Here is a 12,026-nt window from a genome sequence, read left to right on the forward strand (position 1 = left end):
TTTTAAAAATATTTTACCTGTTAAAATGAGAAATTCAGTGTTTATCTCAAGATAAATCAGTTGTGTGATTATTTGAGTTGCAAATTGTACAAGCCATTTTTTCCAAAAACCACCTTTTATATTTGAAAGGACAGACAAACTATGGTTATTTAAACATAAGTATTTGGCAGATATTTTCTTTAAAATGTATAAAGTGAACCATTAGCATCAAGGTAAACAGCTGATAATATATGTTTTCAATGATAAAATCTGAGCTTTCAAGTGAAAATTAGAGGTTTTGGAAAGTTATGGCTGACACTTTGAGTTTGGCTGCTTCCTAATACTTAAGCCATACTTCCTTTGAGATTGGAGGTCATATTCATGAATGTGATTTTGTGTGCATGTTATATTTATAATATGGAATATATTGATAGACATAACATTTATAAACAAAAACTCTTTTGGAAAACTCATTAATATTTTAAGAGCATAAAGGGGCTCTGAAACCAAAAACTTGGAAAACATGAGTAGTCTATTGTTGCAGGAAAACAAGATCAGAAGACGTGAAAAATAAATTCTAGTCAGAACAATCAGAGTAGAGACAATTTTCTTTCTTACTTAAATTCAGCTAAGAGTTTTCACAAGCACTTTATTAAGGAGGGTCTAGAATTCTGTATTATCACCAACAGGTTTTTTTTTTTTTTTTATATGGAGCCACTTTACCATGACTATAATTGAACCAGTATTCTATAAACTGCTTGAGGAAAAACCAGACCTCATTGTATGATGTGGGCTTAGACCAAACTTGGGAAACCCAGGCTCACCAGGCACATGGGTGTCATGGCCACTGAAAGCCTAGATGTAAGTCCTGGCCCTACCCACAACCATTTTGTGACTTAGACAAGTTGTACCGGCTGCCAGTTTCCTCATCATTAAAGCTGGCATAATAGCAGTACCTAATTCATAGGGTTGTTAGGGCAATGAATATGCAGCAACGTCCTGACAAGAGTACCCAAAAGAATGTGAAACCTGACAAATGCTCTCTGCCTGCAGCATGCTCGTGCCCAGAGTGAACAAAAACAGAAGATATCTGTGTTTGAGAAAAGCAGTGGTTCTCAAACTTGACTGTGTTTGAGAATCCCCAGCAGTACTCTCCAGGCCCTTCACAATCTTATTCCTAGTTCTTCTTCCAGCCTGAGCTCCCACCGTTGTATGAACAGACTGTGATCTCAGTAAATTCCCATGCTTAGTTGTTCCCATTCTTGGGCTCATGCCCTTCCACTCTCCAGTTTTGTGCAGTTAAGATGGAGCAGCCTTTCTGTGTCTGGCTTATTTTAGCATCCTGTCCTCCAGGTTCACCTACGTTGTCCCAAAGAACAGGATTTCTTTCTTTTTGAAACCTGTATAATATTCCATTGTGCTTATATATGCCACAATTTTATTATGTCATACATCCATGCATACCTAGGTTGATTCCTGTATTAGTCCATTCTTGCATTGCTATAAAGAACTACCTGAGACTGGGTGATTTATAAAGAAAAGAGGTTTAATTGATGCACAGTTCCACAGGTTGTACAGGACGAATGACAGGGAGGCTTCAGAAAACATAATCATGAAAGAAGGTAAAGAGGAAACAGGCACAGTAGAAAGAGAGCAAAGTGGGGAAGGTGCTACTCACTTTTAAACAATATTTTGTGAGAAATCACTCACTATTACAAGAATAGCAAGGGAGAAATCCACCCTCATGATCCAATCACCTCCCACCAGGCCACTTCTCCAACACTGGGGATAACAACTGGACATGAGATTTGGGTGGGGACGCAAATCCAAACCATATCAATTCCTTGACTTGGCTATTGTGAATAGTGCTGCAATAAACATGAGGGTGCAGATATCACTTCAACACACTGATTTCATTCATTCCCTTTGGATATATATTCAGCAGTGGAATTGCTCCATCTCATGAGAGCTCTAACTTTAACTTTTTTTGAGGAGCATCCATGGTATTTTCCATAATGGCTCCACCAATTTATATTCCCACCAATGAGGTACAAAGGTTCCATTTTCCCCACACCTTTGTGAAACTTGTTATCTCCTGTCGTTTTTTCATAATAGCCATCCTAACTGCTATGAGGAGATATCTGATCATGATGGTGGGAGGAAATGGGGGGATGTTGGTCAAAGTGCACAAATTTGAGAACAAGTTATAAGAGGAACAAGTCCTGGGGGTGTAAGGTACAGCATGGATGATGATGGATGTGTAAATTAACTTGACTGTGATAACCATTACACAATGTATACCTATATCAAATAATTGCATTACGCACTTTGAATATCTTCAGTTTTTGTTTTTCAATTAAATATTTCAAATAAATAAATGGAGTAGCCATGTATTTCTTTCAGGACATTTCATTCATGGTCAGAATCAGTACTGCTTTCTGCTGATGCATCGTTACCTTCTGTGGTTCCTTTGCTATAGGTTTATTTGCTATAATACATTTCTTTGTTACATAGGAACATGGCTAACATAGTACTTGATATAAAATGACATCCTATGAACTATTATTTCCTGGATTGAATAGATAATTTTGTGTTTGTTTTTGTTTTTGTTTTTTCTTTTGAGATGGAGTTTCTCTCTTGTCATCCAGGGCAGTGGTGCGATCTCGGCTCACTGCAACCTCCTCTTCCTGGGTTCAAGCGATTCTCTTGCCTCAACTTCCTGAGTACTGGGATTACAGACATGCCCCACCATTCCTGTCTAATTTTTGTATTTTTATTAAAGACAGCGTTCCACCACATTGGCAAGGTGGTCTCAAATTCCTGATCTCAGGTGATCTACCTGCCTCAGCTTCCCAAAGTGATGGGATTACAGGCATGAGCCACTGCGTCCAGCCTGAATAAAGAATATTTTCTTAATAAGGTGGTATATTATCAGACAAAGTAGAAACAAAATGACGTTCCTGTGATTGGTTTCCTTGATATTTAAAAGTGCCATACTAAAAGGGGTTAAGATGTTACAACCAGCTACATTTTTTAAATTAATATGTGAAAATATTTGAATAAAGAGTCATGTCATTTGTTTGATACAAGTTCAATACAATGACAGAAACAGTAAAATATGTTCTTAAACATTAAATGAGTAATAAGTTTTTTTGTTTATATATACTTTCAAGAAGTACTTTTTGAACGTTTGTTCACTTGTAAATCTATCAGATCACATCCAGGCCCTGGTAATATAGGCAGTCCTTTGGAGGCCAATTTTTGTACCTATAGAAAGATAAAGACAGGTCAACTGAAAGCAATGTCTGGTCACCTTTTTTCAAGCTTGTTTGAAATCACATCAGAACTGATCTGAAGAAAATATTCTTCTCATTCACTTTTAATACGAAGGAACTAGTAGGCACTAGTTTCTAAAAACAATCAAATGTCATAATACATATGGAAATGGAATGTTTTGTAAGATATAAACATTCTTGATTCAATGTAAATGCATTTCTTTTATTTGAATGATTTGGAGACATTGGTTACCCTCACAGTCCTAACATTGTATTGCTTATTGGAACAAGCATGAGCTTTGGAGTCAGTCACAGGCAGCTGGATTCAAATTCTAACACTTACATATGTCATTTATATGGCTACAGGCAATTTCTCACCTCTACAGAAAGAAGGACATTTCTACCTCTGTGCATAGTTGTAAAAAATGAAAGTGATGTGGCAATTATAGTGCTTGGCAGAGTGATCATTATATTATTATTTGTATTGTTTTGTTTTGTTTTTGAAATGTCATACACTTCTAGGATCCCAGGCATTGTGGAGGCTGCATGGGAAATCCTATTTTCTTATTTATTAAGGCATTTAGAATATTGCACTTGTGTCAGAACAAAAAGATGAATTAAACAATGACCAGTATTTAATCAAAAACAGGTCATTGCTGTAAAGAAAATTACTCAACATTTCAAAAACAGAACAAAACAAAAGAATAATATAATGATTCCTCTGCCAAGCACTATAATTGCCATATTACATTCATTTTTTTCAACTCTGCACAGAAGTAGAAATGTCCTTCTTTCTGTAGAGGTGAGAAAACTTCTAGGCTCCCAGGCATTGCGAGGCTGCATGGAAAATCCGACTTCCTTATTTATTAAGGCACTTAGAATATTGCACTTGTGTTGGAAGAAGAAGATGAATTAAACAATGACCAGTATTTAATAAAAAACAGGTCATTGCTGTAAAGAAAATTACTCAACAAATACATAGTAAAAATTGGATTTTAGACACCTATATAATGGGCATGATTATCCCTTTCTACTCCCACAGATGTTTATAAGATTCAAATGCACAAAAAAGCACATTGAATTACACACACACACACAGAGGCAAAAGTTACTGATTTTATTCTGAGAATTAAAAATAATTTAGATTGTAACCAAAAGGAAAAATATGGCAACATATTATAAATACCTTTTCTTTATTTTCACTGTATTCTCTTGAGGAGCTTAGTATATCATTATTGAGGACTATAGGTCATGTATCCTTTCAAACAATTATTTAACAAATCATATTCTGGAATTTGTGATAAACAGTGCAACTACCTTTATGAATAAAAATATTATTTTGGCTTCAGAGAATACAAATGTTAACCAAATAAAAGAATGAATAAATTTTAACGGTAAATTGTGATAAGTCCTGTAATTGAAAACAATATGAAGCTATTAAAACAAATACCTAGGATGCAGAAAGATTGAGTCTGAAATTAGCGACAGTGGTCTCCAAGGTAATATGTAGGCTGAGATGGGCAGGAAGGATATAGGGAGGTGAAGGGGGCATGTTAGTTCAGGAGTGGGAGCAGCACATGACAATGTTCTCAGAAGAGAAAAGGGGCCACCGTGGCTGGACATTATAAAGAAAAGTGAGGAAGTGTCAGGAGCTGGATGTAGAAAGACAGTCTGGTTCTAGTCATGCAGGGCCTCAAAGGGCATATGAAGCATTGTCCGTTTATTTTAACTCACACACAATGAAATACATGAAGTGCTTTCAAAAGGTGAATGGGGGATCCATACATGAGAATTTAACTTTGGCCGCTCTACACACGGCACACAGGAAGGTGCAGGTAGAAGCAAGTAAAACAGCAAAGACAGCCTCTCAGTTACCAGGTGTGACAGAGGACAGCATCTCACTGCTGGGATGTGAAGAGAGAGGACACCATTTTGCTGGTGGGATATGAAAAGGGGGACAGCATCTCACTACTGGGATGTGAGGAGGGAGGACAGCATCTCACTACTAGGATGTGAAGAGGGAGGACAGCATCTCACTACTAGGATGTGAAGAGGGAGGACAGCATCTCACTACTAGGATGTGAGGAGGGAGGACAGCTTCTCACTACTGGGATGTGAGGAGGGAGGACAGCATCTCACTACTGGGATGTGAGGAGGGAGGACAGCATCTCACTACTAGGATGTGAAGAGGGAGGACAGCATCATAGTACTGGGATATGAGGAGGGAGGACAGCATCTCCCTGCTGGGTTGTGAGGAGGGAGGACAGCATCTCACTACTGGCATAAGATGAGGGAGGACCACATCTCACTACTAGAATGTGAGGAGGGAGGACAGCATCATAGTACTGGGATGTGAGGAGGGAGGACAGCATCTCACTGCTGGGGTGTGAGGAGGTAGGACAGCATCTCACTCCTGGGATGTGAGGGGGGAGGACTGCATCTCACTAACAGGATGTGAGGAGGGAGGACCGCATCTCACTGCTGAGATGTGAAGATGGAGGATCACATCTCACTATTGGGATGTGAGGAGGGAGGACCACATCTCACTGCTGGGATGTGAGGGGGGAGGACAGCATCTCACTCTTGGGATGTGAGGAGGGGGACAGCATCTCACTGCTGGGATGTGAGGAGCGGGGACACCATCTCACTGCTGGGGTGTGAGGAGCGGGGACACCATCTCACTGCTGGGGTGTGAGGAGGAAGGACAGCATCTCACTTCTGTTCCAATTTTTTGCCACTTATTTTTTTCCGAAGTTTCCCCCACATGCATATTATAGAGGTATTCATATGTTAACCTTTTCAATCTATTAAATATTCTATAATTATCTTACCTACACATTTATTTATATTTTTACTTTATGTTACTTGCTTTTATTTTCTTCATGTAGATGATAAGAAATGGTGGATTTTCATAACTATATTCAAAATATGCAGGATTATATTTATAACTATGATGTAATAAAATTAGTATTGTAACTAGTTTGCCAAGGAGGGAATGAAGGAGGATAACTTTTCACTATACATACATAAATAAAATAATACAGAGTTTTACAATAAACTGGCCAGCCAGAAGCATCTGAAATAAATGTTGTGCGTTTCTGTCATCACCAGATTTAAGCTTGTCATCCTCTCTGCATTATTCACAAGCACTACATTTTCTCTCTCTAGCTTTTTCTGTTCTCATGGAACTCCCTTGTGGGGAAATGGGAAGGGAGGGACAATGCCTGTTCCCTCACAGAAGGCACTTAAGCCATCTATAATTCTTCATCTTCTCAGTGATTTCCCACAGTAAATGCCTTCATATACTCTTTGCTTTTCAACTTATCTAGTGATTGATTCTTTCTGAAACGGATCTTTCATTCACCCAGGCACCTATAGAAATAACTTACGATTTGCTGAATGCATCAACAATAGAAGCACCACTATTGCTTCCTGCTAGTACTGAAGACACCGCATTATCAGGAAAATTAATAAAATTCATTGATAGCAACACTAATAAAGTTTTATATAAGCTTCATATAACTTAAAATCATAAAATGTGGCCAAAGCAGTAAATACTTAAGAATTATTCAAATCCATGGAGATTTGTGATTTCCCACTTACCAGGAATCTCACAAAACTCCTTAAAGTGTAGAAGAAGGCTCCAAAATTCCCAAGAGTTTCAACCAATGACTTTGTGGAACACTAAGCCCTCCCTAAGAAGCATTATTGGGAAAGAAAGAACCAGAGCACGAATTTAGCTTCTCTTAGATGTTTTCAGGTTGGTCAGAACCAACTAGGCCTTAAGGCAGTGTGCTTAGGGTCAATGGTGCTGTGTTTCTCTTCCCTCTGAGCCCTTAAAATTAATTTAATTTCAACCACTGAGGGTAAAAAGGGCAGCCTTAGTTCTATGGATGATATAAATTTTATAATCAGAAAATAAACCTGATCTTATTTCTTCTCATAGTTCTTTCTGCCCTTTCTGCTGCACAACACAATTATACGGAGAAATTACGTGTAGTTCATCTTCTAACAAACACATCAATCTACTAAAGATATAAGTTAACATTATTAACATTTTTTCTATAATTCTAGAAAGTTTATATAAGCCTCATATCAGTATCTCATTTTTACTTTATACACAAAGTAAAGCTGTGGAAAAGGTAGCTATTTTATTTTTTTTAACAAGTGAGAAAGATCAGATAGAAAAGTTACATGGTTTCCTAAAGGTCTTGAAGCTTGGGAGTGGCAAAGTCAGATTTGGGTCAAGGCATCTGACCCCCAGTTCTGGTCTCTTCTCACAGTAACATAAACATCCTCAGTCCTTACATTGACCCACAGTGCTTTGAGGTAGGAGATTAAATTCCTTTGGATTAAGGGGAGGAGGTACATGACAATCATATATGTATTTGTCTGATATTAGTGCCTGTTTTTATTATATTATTTTGTATTTACTTGCCCAGGTTTCTAATATGTTATAATGCATTTTCTGATAACTGTACATTAGCTTGTTGCATGCCAACCCTCAGAACAAGAAAAACTAGAAACCCTGACCAAGATAAGAAAATATCCATTTGAAGGTTCTGCAGAATTACCAAGACAGTAGAAACCAAGATCCTAGAGAAAAGAAGTACAAAGAAGTAAATTTAATACTAAGGACTACATTTTCCTTGAGCCATTTGTGCATTAAAAGACCAATTCCAAGTGGCTCAGAAGCCAGTCAGAAAGCTGAAACTGAGACGTGAAGCAGAGTAGAGATTCCAGAATTTCACTGCACTAGAGAGACCACAAATGAAGTTCAGGTCACAGCAAAGAGGAGGATGCCTGGTAATTAACAGTGGTGACCATGAAGGAGTACGTTCTATGTGTATGAGCAAACAGGAATGAACCAACCTTCAAGAAGATTAAAACTCAGCCTTTATTCTGTCAATCCCTCATCAGATTAAATTTATAATTGGCTTCTGAGCCATAAGCTCTGACTTTTTATTTCACAAATACCTCAAGGGAAAATTATGTTTGATAATGAATCAAACATCTGTAAGAAGTAAAAATAGATTTTTTTCTGCTGGTAAGAAGTAAAAATAAATTATCTATAAAAATAACAAACTGTCCTCACAACATTTAAACATATGCATGGCATTACATTAAAAAGTTACTTTACACACTAGAAACTAAGGTCAAATCATAGAAAATAAAGAAGAAAAAAACAGAAAAAAACAGGTTTCTGAGAAATGCAGGTATAGATAGTGACGTTTCCAAATACAAACTTTAAATTAGATACATATATATTAATAAAATCAATAAATTCTGTGGCAAATAGGAGATTATCAGCAGAGAAACTGAAACCATAGAAATGAATCAAAGAAAAAATTATGGAATTTAAAGTATTATAAATATAATTAAGAGTGTAATACATTAATTTGAAAACAGAATACTGAGGCTGAAAAGAGGATTATTAAACCAGAAGATGGATCAAAAGAAAACAGGCCAGAAAATGAAGAAAAACACAAGAGCATAAAAGTTATATAATATATGATGAATTAGGTCTAATATAGGTCTAATTGGAGCCCCAAAAGTAGAGAAGAAAAGAGAATGAAGAAGAAATAAATGCCAAGAACTTTCAGTAAAACATGAGCAACATCAAACTTTATATTCATAATTTATAATGTATACTGTTAAATCTATAAAGAAGAAACGTATGCCCATTAGGATACTATATCTCAAAATTTAAGACAAATGGAAATTATAAGAGTTCCAGAGGGAGCAAAAATACATAAAACCTTTAACGAGGAAAAAGGTTATACAGAAGGCTTCTCAATGAAAACAATGCAAGCCAGAAGACCAGATAATAAAATATTCAATATACTGAAATGAAAACCTAGAATTTTATATCCATAAAAATGTAATATATTTCAAAAAGGCAAATAAATAAATTTTTAGACAATAAAAACATAACATAACTTGCAACCTCCATACTGAGTAAAATGATTACAGAAAGAAGAACAGAGATATTGGGATGAATAAAAAGAAAGAAAAAAAATAAGTGTGGTAAAATCTAATATATGTTGATTTTCTGAATCAATTATAAAATTTTAAGTTTTAAAAATCAGAATACTAAAATATATAATATGCACATGTTATGAAATAAAAATAAATAGAGTTAAAGTGTTCTAAATTCCTTGAAGTGGTAAAAGTAATTATGAATTCACTTTGTAAACTCCAGAGCAGTGGTTCTCAGCTGGGCTCAGTGGTTCTCAGGGGCCCAGTGGTTCTCAACAAGGCTCAACCTCAATAGGGCTGAGGTTGAGAAACCTGCTCTGAAGTATCCATTAAAGATTGGCTAGTGTAAAAACATAAGTACATGTATATACTATCAACTGGCAAGTTTATACTCAATTATATGCCCAACAGAAATGTGTACATGTACACACACACACACACACACACACACACACACACACACATATAATTCTGTAGCAACATTATCTTTAATAGAAAAAAACATAGAAGCAAACTGACATGGTTTGGACTTGTGTCTCAGCCAAAATCTCATGTTGAATTGAAATACCCAATTTTGGAGGTGGGGCCCGGTGGGAGGCGATTAGATCATGAAGGTGTTTCTCATGAATGGTTTACCACCACTCCCTTGGAGCTGTTCTGCTGATAATGAGCAAGTTCTCATGAGATATGTTTTTTTAAAAGTGTGTCACACCTCCCTTCCTTGCTCTTGCTGTTGCTGATCTTGCCACATGAGATGTCTAGCTTCCCCTTTTCCTTCTGCCATCATTGTGAGTTTCCTGAGGCCACTCCAGAAATCAAGCAGATGCCAGCATCATGCTTTTTGTACATCTTGAGGAACCATGAGTCAATTAAACTTTTTTTATTTATAAATTACCCAGTCTTAAGTATTTCTTTATAGCAATGTGATAACTGACTAATAAACAACTAAAATGGTCATTAATAACAGAGTGTCAAAGTATATTCATTCATACAGTAGAAAACTATACAGCAAATAGAATATACACAAAACAACATGAATTAATCTCGTAAACACATAAGAAGCACGGCATAGTAGAGTACAGACTTCACGATTTAAAAACAAAAATTCAAAAATGTCCAACGCTTAGCTAGGATATGTGAAGCGAAAACGGTGTTTTTCAACTCAGAGAGAGAAAAGAGACAGTGATCGGTGCAAGATGGCTGAATAGAAGCCTTGACCAATTGTACTCCCCACAGGAACAGTAAATTTAGCAACTATATACACAAAAATCACCTTCATAAGAGCCAAAAATCAGGTTAGTGATCACAATATTTGGTTTTAACTTTAGATTACTGAAAGTGGCAGTGAAGAAAGTAGGAAAGACAGTCTTATATTGCCAACACCATCACTCCTCCATCCCTCAGCAGGGTGAGGAGAGAGAATCTGCTTGCCTGAGAAAGGAAGAGTGCAGGGACTGTGGGACTTTCACTGGAACTCATGCTGTCAACACCAGGGAGAAGTCAGCTAACACTCACAGAGGGAGCATTTAGAGGAGCCCTAACCAGGGTGGAATTGCCCATCCCAGTAATTGAAATTCAGTTTTGGCAAGCCCCACCACCATGGGCTAAAGGCCCTGGGGCTCTAACTAAACTTGAAAGGCAGTCTAGGCCACAAGGACTCCAACTCTTAGGCAAGTCCTAGTGCTGTGCTGGGCTCAGAACCCAGATATAGCAGACTTGGGAAGCACACAACCTAGTGAAACATCAGCTAGAGGGGCTAAGGGAGTGTTTGTGCTACTCCTCCTCCCACACCAGGCAGTGAGCTCGCTTGGAAAGAGACCTTATTCTTCCTCTTGAAGATGGGAGAGGGAAGAGGAAAGACAACACTTCTTGCAACTTGAATACCAGCACAGCCACAGTAGGGTAGTGGCCCAGGCAAAGTTGTGAGGACCCCTTTCCAGGCTCTAGTTTCTGGATAGCATTTCTAGACACACCCTGGGCCAGAAAGTAACCCACTGCCTTGAAGGGAAGGACTCAGCTCTCACAGGACTCATCACATGCTGACTAAAGAGCTCTTGGGCCTTGAATAATTAGCAATGGTAAGTAGGAAGTACACAAAGGAAAATTTGGGTGAGACCAAAATATGCTGGCTTCCAGTGTGACCTAGCACACTCACAGCTGTAGTAGCTATGAGGAGAGACTCCTTCTCCTTGAGAAAAATCAGAGAGAAGAGAAAAAGGGACTTGGTTTTACAGCTTAGTACTAGCTCAGCCACAGTGTGGTAAAACAATGAAAGGGCTCTTGGGGTCCCCAACTGCAGGCCTTGGCTCTTGGATAGCATTTCTTGACCTATCCTGGCCCAGACAGGAGCCCACTGCTCTGAAGAGTGAGTCTCAGCCCGGGTAGCTTTCACCACGAGCTGACTGAAGAGCCTGGGGTCCTTAAGTAAACATCAGCAGTAGCCTAGTGGTACTAACCATGGGCCTGTGGTGGCGATGGAAATGGAGAAAGACAACCCTGCCTGGGAAAAGGGGAGAGAAGAGTCTTGTGGTTTCGGTTCAGCTCAGCTGCAGTAGAATAGAGAATCAAGTAGAGTCCTAATGTTTCCAACTCCAGGTCCTGGCTCCTGGATGGCATCTCTGGAATAAACCAGAGCCTAGGGATACTTAGCACACTGAAAGGAAAAAACAAAAAAGCCTGATTGGATGCACCACCTGCTGATTGTACAGCTGTTGGACATGAAGCAAACATAGGCATTAGCCAGGTAGTGGTTGGTAACAGTGCACCTTGGGTGAGACTCAGTGCCATGGTGGC

The sequence above is a fragment of the Hylobates moloch genome, unplaced genomic scaffold (genome assembly GCF_009828535.3).
Source record: "Hylobates moloch isolate HMO894 unplaced genomic scaffold, HMol_V3 SCAFFOLD_17, whole genome shotgun sequence".
In the NCBI taxonomy this organism is placed as follows: domain Eukaryota; kingdom Metazoa; phylum Chordata; class Mammalia; order Primates; family Hylobatidae; genus Hylobates; species Hylobates moloch.